This window comes from Stenella coeruleoalba, assembly GCF_951394435.1.
Source record: "Stenella coeruleoalba genome assembly, chromosome: 3".
NCBI classification, from domain to species: domain Eukaryota; kingdom Metazoa; phylum Chordata; class Mammalia; order Artiodactyla; family Delphinidae; genus Stenella; species Stenella coeruleoalba.
The window spans coordinates 25312141-25330974 of NC_137148.1; the positions used below are offsets into that span (position 1 = coordinate 25312141).

The 18834-nt window shown below is 35.5% G+C and overlaps 1 long non-coding RNA gene across 2 annotated transcripts in view; it reads right to left on the minus strand.

The window, feature by feature from the left end:
• The window catches only part of LOC307184504, a 180007-nt gene that overhangs the window by 121321 nt on the left and 39852 nt on the right, over positions 1-18834 (minus strand). For both annotated transcript variants that reach the window (XR_013827732.1, XR_013827733.1), the window contains exon 2: positions 15419-15472. This is a non-coding gene — a long non-coding RNA (uncharacterized lncRNA). The remainder of the gene's footprint in view (positions 1-15418; positions 15473-18834) is intronic.

Genomic DNA, 18834 nt, shown 5'->3' on the forward strand with positions numbered 1-18834 from the left:
CTTGAGGGAATGACTTTTAAAATTTATTTTCTAGCCTTTCTTCCAAGTCTTAATCTTATCATATCAAAGAAAAGGGATGACAATGTCTTTTTTTTTTCCCCACTGGAGGCTTTCTTAATAGATGCCCAGAAGTGTATGATTCCTTAATCAATTAATCAGGCTCAACTGCATAGTGCCAACAGCTAATAAAATAATGGTACCTAAATTTATATAGTGTTTGATAATTTGCGAAGTATCTTCACAAACTTTATTTGATCATCACAAAAAACTTTGAGGTGGGCAGGTCAGATATAATCACCATTTTATAAATGAGTAGAGTAAAATCACTGTGTTAGCACAGCTGATGCAATAGCAGAGTTGGAACTAGAAGCCAGTTCTCTAATCCTGTCTCCAGTCCGCTCTTCCCTAACACACATAGTTCCTGTGATATGTGAAGAACTCTGTAAATATCTCTCATCTTACTTTTATATGTTTATATATTCTAGTACCAAGATAGAAAGATTCTGTTACTCAAATAAATTGGTAAATAAAGATTTTATGTCCTCTGAAGTTAAGTGATATATAAGGAATGAAAACTAATTTATCTTTCCCCAATATAATTAATGTTTCAAACAGCAAAACTAATGAGAATATTTATTTTCAAACTATAAATATTTAGTGTAAGGTCTTGTTCTCTAAGTCCCAGTTTTGCATTTACTTTCAATACAATAAATCATTGTTATAAAAGCTTCACATTATTGAAGAAATATATTCAGTGAGTAATTTCAGTGAAGGAAGATTTCCACACAACTTTTTAGTTTTTGACACTTTAAATATTTAAACATTATACACAAGTATATTACATATGTTACTCATCCCTGATACCTTATCATGAAAGTTGGGTATTAATATTATAGGAAAAAATGATGCTTGACTATAAATATTGTTGGAAAATTGAAGACTGAGCACAAATGGGCAATCACTACTGCAACACCGTACAAGTTTTTCAAATAAGGAGCAGTCAGAAATCATGCATAATGCAGTGGTGCACCAGCTAACAACAGACCAATGAAGATCATTTCAACCAGAGTTGGACAAGACTCAGAAAAATCCACCTGGTGAACAAAACCCAATAGTTTCCAGTCATCCTTTAAGTCCAGACAGGTGTTAGTCGAAGTCAAGGATTCATATTTAAATCTGAGACCAAGGAACAAACAGCCACCAGAAAAAAGAAAAAAAAAAAAAAAACAGCAACAACGTGTAATTTGGCCCTTCCTCTCCTAACTCAATGGGAGTTTATCAGGCCAAAAGGATGGAGAAGTGAACAGTTATCCAGCGAATTGGTCTTCATCAAGAGAGTCAATCTGGATAACTGAGGCTCTGTGATCCACTTCTACTTGAATTGTCCTGAGCTCATTCAGTATAATATGTAATTATGCAACTCACTGCTTTAATTGTTAGTCATGAATTCATTGCTAAACGTGCATTAGGGATGCAGGATTATAGTAATATAAGATGATTATAGAGATCCTGAAAGCTAACTTCTTTTGTGATCTTTTTTCTTTCCCAGTTTATGGTTTCACACTGTGGCTTGTCTGTCTCTATATTAAGGAAGAAACTCATATGTTAACCAAGGACTTAAAATTGAATTAAACCAGTTTTCTCCCTACCAAATATATCCAGATTGATTTTACATTGCTTTGAAGCATCTAATTAGCCATATTTTAAATATGGAAATGAAAAGATATTTTAGTCCAATAGACATCACAGACCCCGCAAATATTGAGTTCAGAAATGACTTATTGATCTTGTATATATCTGGCCTTTATCACATTCACTTGGTATGTTCTTAAAAATAATCCCCAGAATAGCTTAGCATTTTTCCTCAGGAAAAGAAGAAGCAGAGCAAAGGAGGAATAAAAGTCTACTCTATTCATTTTGGGTGAGTCACAAGTCAGCATTCCACTACAAAGACTACTTTACGTTATTTCTCATGGCATAGAAAGAAGTGTTCAGAAGCTATCCCAATGAGAATCTGTCTTTGTAGGTTTCATGACAATGCTCTGTAAATTTTATTATTTCTTCAGGCTTTCTTTTATACATAAGTATTAAATATCTCAAAACTTGGACTTGAACCATTTAATTATTAAGGTCAGAAAATGTTAGTTTTTATTATTACCGAAATAGATTCTTCAAGGCTGCAATAAATTTTTTGGAGCAGAATTTTAATTAATTTAATTGAATAAATTACTTGTTTATAATTCATTTTCTTGTTCTGGTTCAATAAACATTGAGTACATGACATGTATTAGGCCCAGTAAAAGGTATTCTAGATGTGAAAATGAGAAAGATGTGGTCCCTAACCTTAAGGAATGAGAACACAAGACAACACAGACACACACACACACACACACACCTTTTCAGTACAATACAACAGTGGTGTTTTTGCAAAAGATGCAGGTAGGAGACACATGAGGGACAATAACCCAGTTTGAAGTAGGCATAGGGAGAGGCTACAAAGTTTAGGAAGCATCCTTAGAATAGATAAAGCCTGAGATTTGTCTTGAATCAGAAGTCAATATTTTTCAACAAATGTAAGTGTGCCGTCTGCACCTGCATGAAGAGAGTGAGTGCCTTAAATTTTGCACCCTGGCCACCTCCCTTGCCTCACCCTACTTTGGAGGCTCAAAAACAAGATAACACTTTACATCACCACCTCAGGTATTCTGCTTAAAATAGATTTCATAGGAATTACAGAAATTGGCTAATTCCTGACTGTACATTCCTAAATAATTTGGATTGTTTTATATGTGATATGGTAGTCAAATTCAGAAAATACAGACATGTAATGCTGGATATATTTTTGCTCCATTTTATGGTCTTAAATAAATATGCATGCCAGAGGGTCTCTTCTCAGTTAAGTTTTGTAGGAACCCAATCATTCATATGAGTGTTAAAAAAGGGACTTGAATATGTTGGTTGCTGTTCTCACAAATGGAATTTCTAAAATCTCAAAATTGGTGATTCCTAGAGAGACCATATAATTTACCATGTAAACCAGAACACTGTTTAGAATGAAAGAAAGCACTATTTATAATTTGGCTGCAACAGCGGGCATACACCAACACTGTCACAGGCAAAGATAGGACACTCAACTATCCTAATTATTCCCATAATTCTCATAAATTTGAGAATCATGAGAAACACAGCAGCACCTTTAAAAATGAAGGAAGCTTCCTCCTCAGATCACCACTCTAGGAGACCTAGAACCAAGCAGAGATTTTCTTTTGCCTTGGCCTCAAACAGCATGGATGCTCTGCAGTGTCTGTCTACGCACTGTTTTCCCTGATAAGGGAGGCATGACCACAAACTTAGATGTGTTTTGACTGTCCGTCCTCAGCCACTCACGCAAATCACAAAAGGTAGTCAGAAGGAGTTAACCTCACCGCACAGACATATCTGAGTAGGTCATGTAAGACCATGCTGTGGAGGGCTGCTTTCACTCAGCCTATTGGAGAGTATTGACTCTGAGCTACTCACTCCTTCACGAAAAGTTTTCTTTTATTTGTCACTCTGACCCATCTCAGCTGGGTCATTTTTTAAAAAGATGTCCAAGTTAAAAAGAAAGTCCTGTTGCTTATATAAGAAAGAAAACAAAGTGGGGAAAAAAGAAAAACAAACTCAAAACTAAAAATGGATTATTTGAAGTATCTCTTCCTTCTTTTCCTTCAGTATCTTGAGATATTTAAAGGGCAAAGTGGGGTCAAAGATGAGGACAGTATAAAGAAAAGAAGCAATTTAAATTGTACTTTGAGACTACTTCTTGCTACTTCTCTCTTCTTTTCCCATTGACTACCTCTTTGATATTTGTCTTCAACCTTCAGCCAATAACTCTCTTTTGATAACAAGGCAGTAACTCCATCTGATACAGAGAGCTCTAATATTGACTATGAGGCATTTTCTTCCTTTATTTCGAGAAGAACATGGAAGTAATATACCTAAAGGTCCTCATAAGTCATTAGGATTTTTCTAGGTCTCACTGTGCTGGCTTTACCCTGTGGTTGAATTACTGCCTGCAGGATACCACATTTCACTACAGTTCTTCAGCCTAAATTCAGAACCTCAGATTTTTCACATACTGGGGAAATAAGAATGAATTAGGTATACTTTATGCCATCAAAGAAACTTAATATAATCACTTCAGGGAATAAAATATCAAGATCAGGGGTTTCTATTTTCTGGACTTTCACTGCTACAAAGCAGGAAAATCCCATCCCATATAGTCTTATCTAGATATGAAAGTAGGAGTCTAATAGTTCTCAGTATTGCCCTAGGGAGATAAGCCACCAAATGCCAGACTGTGGAAGCACAGTCACCGTTCGCTGTGCCAAATTTCATCAGCTACCATAACTTCACTCTGTGAAGATCATCTCTGCTTACGTGTTGTTATGCGAGGTGTCTTACAGCTAAAATATCTATGGTATTTATTATAATAGTACATCATTAGCTGATTGTTTTGCAGCGCCCCTAGTAAAAAGCATTTTCTCCTCCTCAAAATCTGTTAACATAAGTAACCCTGGAACTCAAGTTTACAAATTCAGTTTTGCTTAACTTATAATTGTTCCTTTATTTCCCTTTAGTTTATATATTTTTAAATAAGTGGTATGTTAACACAGTTCAAAAATGAAAATAATATAAAAGTATGTACAAGAGGAAGATCCTCTTACCTTGTCCTTTCGCCCAATCCCCATCCCTTCAAATACACATGTAACCACTGTCATTAGTTTTGTATCTATCCTTCAAGCATTGCTTTATGCTTATTCACACAATTCAAATATATACACTTAATTACCCATTCTTTTTTAACGTAAAAGGTAGCAGATATTCAACTTTCCTTGCTTTAGGAGTTTACTAATTCTACAATTTTTCTCTTTTCAAATTCATTGATCCTTGATTTTCTTCTTTCTCTATTCTTTTCATTTTTATTAGATTGTTTTGCTCTCCCCTTTCTTACTTTTTGAGTGGAAGGCTGTGGCAGAGACTATAAAATGTTCACCAATTTCTTCTTCCTCTTCTGCTGAGCACCTAACTCAACTCTACACTTCCCAGCCTCCCTTGAAGTTGGATGTGCCCAAAGGAGTGATTCCAAAGCCAATGGAATGTGAAGGAAAGTAATGTGATCTTTCCCTGGGTCAGGTTTTCAAGAAGAATTTGCATCTCCTCTGCAATCCCCTGGCTGGTGGCAAGTGGTGATGAAGCCCTAGAAGATGACAGAACCATAAGATCAAAGGATCCTGGGTGCCTGAATTACTGCATTTAGGTGAGCCCTTGATGACGAGTAACATCTAACTTAGTGTATTGCATGAGTACGAAATAAACTTATTTGATTCACTTTATGTTTGTATTACATGTTATAGTATGTTTACCTCTTCTGATATTTAGAGAGTATAGTATTTTTAATGAATTTTTTATCATTATAATTACTTTATAATCTGTGCATACCCATAGTGCTCTATATTTTGTCATGTCTGTTTGCTCTCTATTATGAGCAGTGATAAAATTAGCATTTTTCTTCTACTTCCTCTTCTATCACATAATACTTTTCAATAGTATTACATATTTTTCTTTGGCTATAACATATGCTTTAGACTTCTCTTACCACGTTTTACTGAATGGAAGAATCCCACTTTTTCACATATAAGTATCTCTAAAATTGAAATGTGTCTTACAATCAAAGGTAAGTTACAATTGTAATTGGAGGTGTGTTTTTTTGGCAGAGCTCGAAATAGAGCATTTCACAATTGAGAGTGCCTTAGACATGATTTGAACTCTATGAGATTTCTAATATTCAACTGTTTGGGGATTATAAAATGGCAATTCCATATAGTTCAACCTAATACGTTTTCCAACTTTAAATAAAAATTTGAGACTTGGTTATTACAAATGAAGCCATTATCAAACATAGTTCTTCCCCCCTTCTTTTACCCTTCCTCTCCCAATGCTTCTAAGTAAAATCATTCTTCCTGTTACAAGAAATGAGATTTACATTTTAAACCATCATTCTAATTCCCACACTTATTTTGATCTTTGTTCTAGAGTTAGATATATTCAGTGCTCACTTCCAGTCTTTTTGCTGAAGTTTCCCCAGTGACTCTTGGTTGACCTACCAGACAGCTCTGTAGCTGTTCCCTCCTCTATTACCACAAACACAGACACACTGCTTCCTGCAAGCATTGTGCCTCTCTGTGTAGGCCCACCGCCTCTCCTCAGGGAAAAAAACCGAGTCCAGAAAGGCTTCTGCCTCTAGCCCTGCTCACCTTAAGTTCAGGAATACTGTTAAAGGATAAAGCTGTTGCCACTTCAGGAAGTGTTTATTTGCTTCCATTTTCTGAAATCTCCTTTTCCTGCGCCCTCTCATCCTGTTTTGTGTATCTTCCCTTTTATTCCTCCCTTTAACTAGTCTCCTTCCCTTTAATTCTTCCTTCATGGTTTCCACCAGAACTCAGATGCTCATGGCAGTTCCTACCTTATTTTGGAGTATGTGTGATTTCTGTCTCCCAGTTTAATTGCAAATGAAATTTGCAGGCTTTTGCTTGTTTGTTTGTTTTCCATCCTTCTTATTGCTCTTTTTATGATTTGCAGGAGAAGGGTGAGAATGCTGACTTCTACAGCCACGTTCACACTGGTAGTCAACTTTATTTCAGAGCAGTTCTCCATATACAGATGTGATGAACCAAATGTAAAAGAAAGCTTTATGATTTAGAAGTAAACTGAATTTGCTTGATCATAATTAATGTAGTTTGGAAAAGCGATTCACTTCTAATCAATCAAATCTTCATGTGTTAAAAGACAATTCTGTGTGATACGCACATGTATAACTTAATACAACATTTGTAAATAAAAATTGTTGGTTATTTTCCTTAGAATTATTTAATGCTTAAGTAAGCAAATCCATGATACTGTTACTTTAAAGAAAAAACAGTAGTATTAAAAAAAGGCACATGTATCTTCTCAAATGCTCAATATGCCTCTAAATTGAAATGCCATCTTAGCTTTTTTAACTGATTTCTTTCTTCAATCCATCATTTAACATCTGAAACAATACACCTGCAGTTGATGTAAAGAATGTTATTTGTATATTTGTTTTTTGAATTGCTAATACACAACTTCAGATATTCTGAGAAAGAATATACCCACTTCTCTATTAAATATGGATCAATATTATTCAAGGTTAAGAACATATCAGCCAATGCAGAAAAAAAGAACCCTTAGAAACTCCTCACAACATTAATCTTTCCATCACTTAATATATTCCTGGGAAATGAGCCATGAACAGCAAAATCAAAATAAAACACACAAATTTGAGAGATCCTGATTGCAAAAATTAGTTTTACACCATTCTATACTCACAGGATGATTTTGCCCAGTAGAATGTAGAAATATTGGCTCATTCTTCAAATCCACAGCCTAAACTATTAAAATGTTCGGTGTTGTTATTTTCATAATTTACTGCCGTTACTTAAATATGTGCTATTTACATTGGTAATACACTGTAGATTCTAAGAGAAATTCCCGACACTCTTGAAAACAGATAAAAATAAATATATCAGTGTGGGGGCATTTCTTCTCAGAAACTAATTTTTGTTGCTTTTGGCAGAATAATGCAGCTACTTGACCAAAGAAGAGTTATTTTAAGAGAGCATACATCTTCAGGAGGAGGACATAAAGATTAGTAGGGAAGGAAGGCCCACCTGAGCAGCAAGCAGGATTTGTAAAATTAATTCACGGACGATAAAAGTCACATCCAAACTGACTGCATATTCTGTTACTGCTTCTAGCCCAGAAATGACAAAGAAGTGGTTTGCATGATACCAATTCCCCATTCCATAGCTGTGGCAGACATTGCTAATTGATGACAGCAGTCCCTCTGTCTTTGAATGCAGCCTCAGCACCTTTTTCAACATGGCATTACAAGTAGCCACCTCCAAGCAATCACACTTGACCTCACTTGGAACCTGTTCCCCAATCCCATCTGGTGCAGCGCTATCCACAGTTTTCTTAAACTAACCAAGTCACATCCTGCTATTTTCTGCCAAGCATACTTTAGAGCCACATAAGACTTATTTAGGTCTAAGAGCTTTAAAATGGATAATGAGCCTTTGGATACACTCGTCCTTGAGCTCTAAAGTCTGAGTTGACTTCAGGTTATCAAAACCACAGTCAGGTGCAAGACAGACTGTAGGACACTGTTGCCTTAGAGTTTTGCCAAGTGTTTGGGTTTGGGACCTTAAAGGGGAGTAAGCAGAAAAGGAAGCACCTCCTTTTAAATCACATCTATCAGTTTTATCCCTGAGTTGTCTTTGGATTATCACAGCCTAGGGCTATCCTGCTGGCATAGCTCTGTGACTGGAAGAACACTTCTGGAGAGACCTGACATTACAAGACTGGAGCCACAAAGAGTGGAAAGTGTGCTTGGGAAATGAAGTGGAAAGAACTTTGCTCAGCATATTTGGGTTCAAACCTTTCTGCTACTATGTGTGAATATTAATTACTTGAAACTCTTCTCACTTTGGGTCTTCTCAGTTCTAAATGACAAAATCTCCCTCAGAGCCTTAATATGAGGATTAATTGAAATAACACGTGTCAAAATATCTGATGAATAGCAAGCCCTCAACATACCTTCATTTTGGTTCATTTGGTGAAAAGGGGTCACAATTTCCCATTATGTTTCTATCCAGGAATTTCCAAACTAGCCCTCTTCAAAATGTCTGAACTATGACCCAATGACATGATATAACAACGGCAAATAATAATAGTTGGCACCAATTGAGCACTTACTATGTGCCAGGAAAAAATGTATTTAATCCTCACAATAACCCTAGAAGTTTATTTGGTGGAATTATTATCCTCATTTTACAGACGAGGTCAATACAGAGACAGAAAAGAGAAATTCATTTCCCACTATCTTATGGCTTTTATAAGTTGCAAAGTCATTATTTGAATCCAGAAAATCTGTTTCTTCAACTTTAATCACTATAATTATTAATAAGTACACATATCCAGTTTTACTCCTTACTTCCCAAACTAATTTTTTTTTTCATTTTATTGTTTCTACGGATAGACTTTTCTTGGAGGAACAAATACTGTGAAAATTTGTAGTCTCTGCAAAGGAAAGGAATCCCCCAGTGACTATGACTATGACAGTTAATATTATTCTTGCTATTACTCCTACTAGTGGAATGTAACCAAGACCAATAGAAAGATCTGGACCAGAATGTATCACCAGAGACCAGGGTCATTTCTGCCTCCAGAACCAAGGCAGGTGTTATAGAGGCCAAGAAGTTTGAGCTGAACCTCAGAATAATTTACTTCACTTTATCTCTGATGACTAATAATATTCATTTGAAAATGGAAAAAGTGGGAAATAGATGATTCTAAAAATCTGCTTTTCTGTATTTGGGTCAAGTATCGGTAAATCTCATGCTTACCAAAAAATGAACTCTTTGTCATAGTTCAGTAGCTTGTACGTTACTTATTTCTGCTTTTGCTCCAATTATAGCTAGTAAAAACCAAAGACAAAACTCCCCCTAAGAATCATTGAAAATAAAACATCACAATCACATGAGCATTTTTTCTATCCTTCTTTCTCTACAATAGTAATGAGGATATGGTCCTCAATGCCCAAACAGTTGGATTCTCTCCTTTTTTATTCTTAGTGAAAAGAAAAGTAAAAACTTATAAACTCCATGAATATTTTAAGAGCTCTTCCATAAAACTACCCCTGTGGTAGATTACCATATGGAATTCTACAAAAGCTTCTCTACCCTCCGTACCTTAAATTATTGTAAAAATTGTTCACAATTCTATTTTTCCATTTCCTAAGATAGAGGGCTTGTATTTTGTTTGTTTGCTTATGGATTTTGTTTTAAAGCTAGAGTTACAGCTTGCTTATAGTACCGCACCAGAAAAAAAAGAGACATGTTTCTCCGTTACTATACAGATAATATGGCACAGCTGAGTTCATCTCTGTGAACAGGTTCTACATTTAATAGTCTTATTGTGAATGTGAGCCTTATGATAGCTACATATTATCACTCCCATTTCATGCAGGATTTGTACCCTACCCAGCCTATCCAGCATGAAAGATCTCCTGGCCCACTGTACATGAACCTATTGTTCATTTGTTTTTAGTTTTTCTTGAAAGGCAAAAAATGTTGAACATCACAGTGCATTCAGATGTTGAGACACCTGTTGTATTCTGATGTTTTGACATGAACAATCTGTAGAAATCTATTTTTTTCCATTGCACAGGGAATAAATCAGCCTTGTCAGAAAATTATTGTTCTAGTTGTTCTAGCCCCTTCATATCAGACATCTACTCACTTTATACAGTAGTTAAATTCTTTTAATAATTCTACTCAGGCTTTCACTGCTGCTTTTGATATTGCTACCACGGCTGCCCCAGCACTATAAGTATAATCAGTAGCTGAATGGACCAAAAATTAAATCATTTAATGGATTTCTGGTTGAGTTCATTTAGGTCACTAGGTTTCCACTCCTGCTGGCAGCCAGCATGATTTTATATCCCTCTATTGTTGTAACGATACACGTTTCCACTTGGCTGCTACCCTATGGCATGTTGTGCCAAGATGCAGCTTAGCTCTGTTTTCTAGAACTATACAGAGAAATGTGAATTAGCTATGGTCAAAGACATCAGGAGAAATGCTGGTGAAGAGCACACTGTTTTCTTCCTCCAAACAGAGCTATTCTAAGAAACCACCCTTAACCTATAAGCATATACTTTGTCTCCTTCAATGTAAGACTTACAGTAAGAATGCATACATAAAGCAGAGGTACTATGAAGACTTGCAGCCTCAACTGAGTACTGTATAACCAACCCTTAATTTTGTACAGCAGATATCTGCTGATCTATTCAGCATATAGGACTAGTAAGAATAGAAATATGTCAGATGATATTACTAGTCACATATATAAGTAAATTCAAACTGAAGGTTTGTTAAGTACTTCTTTTTTGGTCATTAAATTTTATGTTTTCAAAGGAAACTTCATGTTCGTGAAATGGCAGTTTCACTCCCTTATTTTTCAGACTGTTCTTTGTAAGTAATCTGACCTAAAAAGAAAGGAGTCAATTAAATCGTAACTTTTAACCTCTAGAGCTGATCTCTGACCTATCTGCTAAGATATTGCACAAGGGTTCCACTGTCATCTGGTGAAAACCTTCTTTCATAAAGCCTAGAAGACATAAAATAGGCACGCCTGTGTGCTCTGGATGAACCCTGGCTTCCTAAGAGACAATTCACAGCTTCGAGTCCTGTCTCGCTACCCCTCACTACATGAGCCGTCAGCACCTGACTTGACCTGTGACCCATGCCTCTGACCACAGGGTGACCCAGATGCTCTCCCTTTCATACTGTCCAGAGACTAAGACACTTCCACCCTCCGGGACATAGGTGGGGAGGACAAAAAGGACACAGAATAGCCAATATCTTTCAGAAAGGAAATGTTTGCTCATTCAATAAATCAGTGGTTCTCAAATGAAAACTGTCCCCTCCAAACCACATCACCTTCCAGACATTTGGCAATATCTGTAGATATTTTTGTTGTCATAACTAGGGTAGGGGTGCCACTGGCTTCTAGTGGGATGTTAGTTAGCAATGCGCAGGACACCACATAAGAAAGAATTTTCCAGCCAAAATGTCAATAGTGCCAAGGTTCAGCAAACTGCAGTAATTACCCAATGGGTAGAATACTTTGTGCCAGGCACTGGATGGTACAGGATTAACTTGAGGCAAAACTGTGAAGTAGTATCATGTTTATTTTTTTAGCAGCTGCAGAGTCATTGTGGTAACTTCATCCTACAGATGCCTGGCCATCAGTGCTCTAAACTTCTTCTTCTATGATTACCCCCGCAAAATAGCACATTTTATCCTATAGCCCATTGTCCCAGGACTCTTTTCCCTAGTTCTGGGGACAGCTAGAAAGTCTAATCTGGTAAATATTTCAGTATCATTGCATTAAACAATATTTATAAAATTGTGAGATTTTGATGGAGAAAGGCTAAAGACAAAGTAGTGTAGATAAATACATTCAAGTATTTAATACCCAGCTTAATTCACATACGCATACACATCTTCCTACAGAAATAATCCATACTTAACCATAATCACCTGAGGGTGTCAAACTGTGGTGTGGTTTTAAGAAAGGTAGAAAACATTTCTTTTTCATAATAGTTTGGATAAAATATACTCTCAAAGTTGCCATTTCTTCATTTCTCAATGGAAAGTCTAAGAACTCTGCTTAGGCCTTCTAGCCCACTAAACAATCTTGATAAATTATCAGTGACCAGGACAACTACCATACTATATATTTTCTCTCAAGTGAAAGTATATTTAATTAGCTGATTTCAAACAGAGCCAGTCTGAATCAGGAAAAATAAAGACCATTCTCTTAATACATATCCTGCAGGGCCTTCCTTGCCAGTCTCTTCCACGCCTAGCCTTAGATGTCATCTAAGTTCCTCTGACTTTCAAATGTACAGCTTCCGACCAGACTATTTCCCTGTATTCAGAACAATCTACATATTGTCAACTCAGTTTCACTGTGTAGATGCCTTAAAATCGGTTCAAACTCAACAAATCCAAAACTAAATGCATGATCACTGTACGTTGTCCATCCAAAAGGAAAAAAAAAAAAAAAGAAAGAAACTTGTCCATTTTTCATGCCTTACAGTTATTCCTATCTCAGTTGTTTAATCCAAAATGTAGAAATAGTTCTTGAGACCTCCCTTCTCTTCTTCCCATAAAGCAAATCTTTATCACTGAATCCTATAAGTTCTCCCCTCAGCAACTCCTTTCATATCCCACCACTTCTCATTGTCTCTCCTGATCTGACCCAAAGCCAAGCACCATCTTGACTGTGCTGGCCTCCCCAGTCCACTGTGGCTTCCCAATGCTCTTGAAGAAATGCCTCAATCCTGTCTGCCTCTCTAACCTTGCTGGACACTGCACCTCCCTTGCATTATTACATGCACCAACAGTTCAGACTGGCTCTTTCCTTCTCAAATTGACCATGCTTTTGCCTACCTTGTGGACATAGTATCTGATGCTGCTTCTTTCTGAAATATTCTCTACCCACCCACCCTCTCTAGTAATTCATATTTAGGATTCAGACTGCAACTAAAAGTTCCTTTCTTCAGCAAGACCTCCCTGATTCTTGGCCACCACCACCACCAAAAACAACCCCTAATATCCACAATTTAGTTTAGGTTACGCAAAACATGCTTTTAGAACAACTTCTGCTTTTTTCATATCATTTTATTGCAAAAGATAAGTTACTGTTTGATTTAACTTTGGTTTCTCACACTAGCCACCAAACTCAGCATCTTTTCCTTTGTTTTAGTTGTACAGTACATAATAAATACCAACTTGTTGAAAAAAATGAATGTAAGTAATTTAGGTATGACACACACCACAAATTTAAATGTTTTGTGAAAAAATACAAATACAAGCTCAAAAATTGTTCACTGCCTCCATTCTTTTCTCCCTAAAGATTACATTTTAATTCTCATGTTATATAGTCAAGTAGCATCATTTATTCATGGGATATTATAAATCAGGGGTTCATAAATCAGAACACATAGGCTGTAAGATGTTCACTAACAACGTTAAAATTGTATTCAAAACTTCTTATGTAACGTGCACTTTCCTATGAATAGATTTCAAAGCTTCCATCGGATTGTCACTTTGATACAAGAAAGGTTAAAAAAAACCATGTTATTAGTGTTTAACATTTTAACATTTACTATTAAAATATCAGTTACTGCGGTACTAATCGTGGCTGACAATATTAATGATAGATATTGTCTCTTTAAAATACATTTCTGACATTATTTGAACTATATAAATACTTGGTTTGAGGAAAAGAAACACCATAGTTCACTGGAATAAGAATGGTCTTTTCAAGAAATGGTGTCAAATAAATAAGATATACACATATCATAAAAAGTAAATCTTATACCATATCTAAAAATTAATTCCATATGAATTAGGTATCTAAATCTAAAATATTATAAAATTCTGTGATAACATGAAAGAACATCTTCATGACTTTGAGACAGTTATTTTAAATTAAAAAAATTTTAAATAGGACATAAGTGTTAAGCAAAAATGGAAAGACTGATGAATCAGAGTACACTGAAAGAACTTCTTTTCATCAAGAGAACATTAAGAGTCAAAAAACAGAGAGTAAAAAATGTGTTTATAAGACACAGCTCACAAAGGATTTGTATGCAGAATATATAAAGAACTTCTAAAACATCAACAAAAAAGACAGAAATCCCACTGGAAAAATGAACAAAAGACTTGAGGAAGCACTTCACAAAAGAGGATATACAAATGGTCAATGAATATATGAAAAGAACTCAACCTTATTATTCATTAGGGAAATATTCATTAAAATCACAATAAGATTTCAATACACTCCTACCTGAATGGATAAAATTGCAGTGCCTGTGATATTCTATTTATTAATCTGGATGATAGTTTCATGGATGTATTCACTTTGTGAAACTTTACTAAGAGGTATATTTAATATTTGTAAACTTTACTCTGTGTATATTATACTTACATAAGTTTTTTTTTAAAGGGAGCATATTTAACTGAAGTGAAAATACCTGTATTAATAGAATAAATATATGGTCTTATAAGGGGTTGGCTACTATTTTTTATTTGAATCAGAGAAAACAACAGTCAATTATCAGCCACTGCAGAAAGTGACTGAATTAGAAAACCCTTTCTCTTGTCCTAGGCACTTAGATCTAAAACTAGAGTATCTGTTAAAAACAAAACAAAACAAAAACAAAAAACAAACAAAAAAACACACAGGGAAACCTTCAGGAAATGGACTTTCTTCACTTGATTTATTTTAAGTGCTCCATATACAACTCTTCTCATTGGATAATCAGCAAGTAAAAAAAAATATGATTTAATTATACTTATTTAATTTAAAAGGGAATAATTATCTCCAATGAAAGTAAGAGCTAATTATATAATGAAAATATATACTCACATACAGGAGAATTATAAAGCTACATGAAAGTTATATAAATTTATGTATGTACATACATACATAAATAAATGAAGAAGTAGGTAAACTTCTTCATTCTATTGATATGGCACTAAGGTATATCCATTTCTAGATAGAAATCAAAAGGGTTCTTGAGTCACAGATTCTATCAATTTGAAATGCTTAGAGAACTTTTCCCTCTTTTCTCATCTCTACCCTGATGTTGGATCTGTCACCAATAAAAGGTGACAAATATATATGAGTGACTACCATTATTCTGGGAAGTGTATATGAATTCTCAGCTGCTAGAATGTCATTCACTGATTCATTCAAAAAGTACTTACAAAGCACCTACCATGTGCAGGCACTGAGTCAGGTGCAGGATCCTTGTCTTCTAGGAGCTTGCATTCTAGCAACCAAAAGGAAAAAAAAAGAGAAAGAGACACAGAGTCAGAGAAGAAAGAAACTAAGTAAATAAACTATTTACACATTGTGCTAAGTCTTGTAATGGACATGAATGAGGAAATACAGAAAATTACAAGGAGGGCTAGTTTCAGCCAAGGTGTTCAAGAAAGGCCCTTTTTAGGCAGATGATGTTTAAAAGTGAGAGCTGAAGGATAAGAAGCAGGTGGAAGTGAGTGCTGGGCAATGCTACAGTAACTGGGAGTACTAAGAGCTATCTCTTATTGAGCACTTAGGATTTACTGCACACTGTTTGAAACATTTCACATTTAGTCCTCAGAGAAACTCTGTGACATTGAAACCATTATTTTCAGCATTTCCCATACAGATGAAGAAAATGAATTTAGGCACAGAGAGCTTAAGTGATTCTTTTTCATGGCTGAGTAATATTCCCTTGTATGTGTGGATATATATATAAATACATATATATGTCATCTTCTTTATCCATTCATCTATTGATGGGCACTTAGGCTGTTTCCATATCCTGGCTATTGCAAATAATGCTTCAGTGAATGTTGGGATGCATGTATCTCTTTGAATCATTGTTTCCTTTTTCTTCTGATATATACCCAGGAGTGGAATTGCTGGATCATATGGTAGTTCTATTTTTAGTTTTTTGAGAAACCTCCATACTGTTTTTCATAGTGGCTGTACCAATTTATTTCCTACCAACAGTGTATAAGAGTTCCCTTTTCTCCACATCCTTGTCAACATTTGCTATTTGTGGTCTTTTAGATGGCAGCCATTCTGACAGGTGTGAGGTGTTATCTCATTGTGGTTTTGATTTGCATTTCTCTGATGATTAGCAATGTTCAGCATCTTTTTATGTGCCTGTTGTCCATCTGTCTGAATTCTTTGGGAAAATGTCTATTCAGGTCTTGTGCCCATTTTTTTGATTGGTTTGTTTGTTTTTTGATACTGAGCTGTATGAGCTGTTTATATATTTTGGATATTAACCCCTATTGGTCATATCATTTGCAAATATTTTCTCCCATTCAGTAGGCTGTCTTTTCCTTTTGTTGTTGCTGATAGTTTCCTTTGCTGTGCAAAAGCTTTTAAGTTTAATTAGGTCCCATTTGTTTATGTTTGCTTTTGTTTCCTTTGCCTTAGGAGACAGATCCAAAAAATATCACTGATTTTAGGAGGAACAGAAGTCCAATTGCTGTAGTCCAGGAGACAGATGATGGTAGCCCCAACAAGGCAGAAACAGACGAAAAATGGAAAGAAGCAGATGATTTCAAGGTATATTTTGAGAGTAGAGTTGACAGAATTTGCTGACAAATTGGAAAATTGATATGAAATAAGAGTCCCTAATGCCTCGCAGGAGGTTTCTAGCTTGAACAAGAGGGTAGATAGAGTTTCCATTTACTGGAGTAGACTGGTAAGGACACTTTGGTTAACAAGAATCAAGACTTCTCTTTTTCAATCTTTGTTTAGCTCGAGATGTCTGTGAGACATCTAAAAACAGACGTCAAGTTGCAATTGCGTATGAAAGTACAGAGCTCAGGAGAGCTCTGGACTGGAGCTGCAAAGTGAGACGTCATCTGTCTATGTAAGGAATGTAAAGCCATGGAGGTTGCTGCAGGCTTCTAAGGACAGAGGAGAGAAAGAAGATCAGGTGGGTTGCAGGAAGATATTGATGTGGACTGAGAAGGAGGGACCAAAAAGAAGACGGAAAATGTCCTACAGGTACGCAGAAAACCAGGCTAGTGCCAGGAAAGGAGAATGTTTAAGGAAGGAGGACCTGAATAGTTGTGTCAATATTACGCCAGTTTGAGGAAAATGCGAAGAGATGAGTGTCTATTGGATTCGGCAACATTTTGTGGATTGTTATAGTCAGAAGCAGATTAGAGGGTTGGAGAATGAGTGGGTGTAGAGACAAGAGGTATAGACAATCCTTCCAGCTGAGGAAAATCATCAGTGCCCCTGCTGTAGATTTTTCCACAGCCTCTAGGTTCTAGGAACCATTTTTCCTAGTAATAAATGTAGAAAGTTGTTTCACACTGGAAAATGAAAAGCATTAGCCAAATAGCAAATGACATCAATGATGTCAAATGATGTCAATGATGTCAAATGACATCTGGTTTCTATATAGTAAGAACTGAATCGGGAAAATTATTTAAGATAAATTACCAAAAATCAAGAAAAATGTGTTCTTTTGATCATTTTGACTGGGATGGTATCTGATGTAGTACAAAACAGGACACATATCAATCAAGCCTAGTCATGGTATACATAGACATTCAATCATACCAGCAAAGCTTATTTCCTACTGTGTTCTAGGCATTGGGGTGGACAATAGGATTCAAAGATACAGAGGTGAACAAAAAATAAACCCTCCTCACAATGAGCTACCTGATTGGAGGGGGAAAGGAAAATAATCATCCATTGTAGGAAATTTAATTTCATATCAGAATCATAATGTAAAATCAGATGCAGCAAAATAACAAGCTAAAAAATATGTTATGACATGCCTTTAATTTGATATTTGGGCCCATCCCTTGAGACTTTCAAGCAGTTGTCATCATCTGAATTAGGACCATCTCAATAGCTATTTTGAACAATGAGGTAAGTTATGCTAACAGTATGCCTACTATATTCTAAATAATTACAGTCTTTGGACAGAGGTGTTGCTCTATACATCATTATGGCATTTTAGAACATGCATTTTCTTGATAGCTAAAAATATATGTGCACAAATCTGTATCTTTGCATACCCTGATTTACTTAAACTTCTAGAACAAAGAGAAAGTAAAGCACATCAATATATGAAAAAATTTTAATGCTATTAAGCAGAATAGAGTAGGTATTTAAAAAATATTATCCAAATACCTATCACCTGTATAAACTACATCTTAAGCATTATCTTTATAATTTTTCAAATATGCATGTATTTATGATCTAGATAAGAATTCTAATGAATTATGTTTCTTTTTAGAAAAGCACAGCTATCCCAAAGTATTAGCAGCCACAGTTAAATTCTTCAACAATTACAAACATGTTTTTTCCATCATTCATTTAAAATTATCCACACTCTTCAGCAAAACGAAGAAACAGCTTTAGCTGCCCAGATGGGAGGAAAACAGGGTAAAGAGTTCATGCACTTCTATGAAGTGAAATTTCAGAGAGCAATTTCTGAAAGTGTAAGACAACTGGAAACAACACAAATGTCCATCAACACAAAAACAGAAAAACAAATTATGTTATATCCACACAACGGAATAATAAGCAATAAAAAGCAATAAAAAGAAGCAGGCTACTGATACAAACCATATTTCTACTGCTACATGGAAGAATCTCAAGAACACT